The sequence below is a fragment of the Nannospalax galili genome, unplaced genomic scaffold, assembly GCF_000622305.1.
Source record: "Nannospalax galili isolate Female #2095 unplaced genomic scaffold, S.galili_v1.0 scaffold41, whole genome shotgun sequence".
Taxonomy (NCBI): domain Eukaryota; kingdom Metazoa; phylum Chordata; class Mammalia; order Rodentia; family Spalacidae; genus Nannospalax; species Nannospalax galili.
Window position 1 is genome coordinate 629,359 of NW_008344991.1, and position 807 is coordinate 630,165.

Here is an 807-nt window from a genome sequence, read left to right on the forward strand (position 1 = left end):
TATATATGCCAACATCTTTTGTTCTGAAGGAATGGCACTGCATTTCTCTTAGTCATATATGACTCCTTTCCAAGCCACAGTCACTAATTATGACTAGTGTAACACAAGCACAAGGCAGATTTTTCAAAGATTGGACAAAAAAAAAAAAGCAAAGCAAAGACATTTAAAACGTGGGAAGCAAAGCTGAAGGGGAGAATGCTATTCTATAAAACTTTGACATATTCTACATTTGATAGAATTAGAGTGGTAAATACATTTATTTTTGCATATCTGGAGTGGAGTAGGCCGAGGCTGATGCTAGAGACATGGATGGTTTCTATTGTGGGGAAGCACAGCAAGGAAGTGGGGGAAACTTTGTTGCTTGTCCAGGTTAGGGTGACAGTAAAATCATGTCTGAAACGCAGGCTTAATTCTTACAATTGACCCCAGAGACTCCGCAACCAAAGTGGAAGTTCACCATGGGGTTTGACAGCACAGCATTTACTCTGTAGGTGAGTTCCATTTAAGGCAATTTGCCCTTCCTATCCTCAAAATATCTTATCTTCTTGAGGTTGTAAAATAATCTCAATATAAGAAGGTCTCACAAAGTAGGTTCCTAAGGCAGGTGGTGTAAGGGAATCCATTGACAGACCCCTTTAAGCTTCTGATTGATGCTGTCATCAGAAGTTTCTATACTAACTTCCCTCTGTAGTGGGTATTTTATTACCAAAGACCTATAGTTTGTACTTACTGTAGCCACTGTTGGTTAGTAATGTAATAACTTGTAAAATCTACATACTGCTAATCTATAAAAGCCAGTCCTAAATT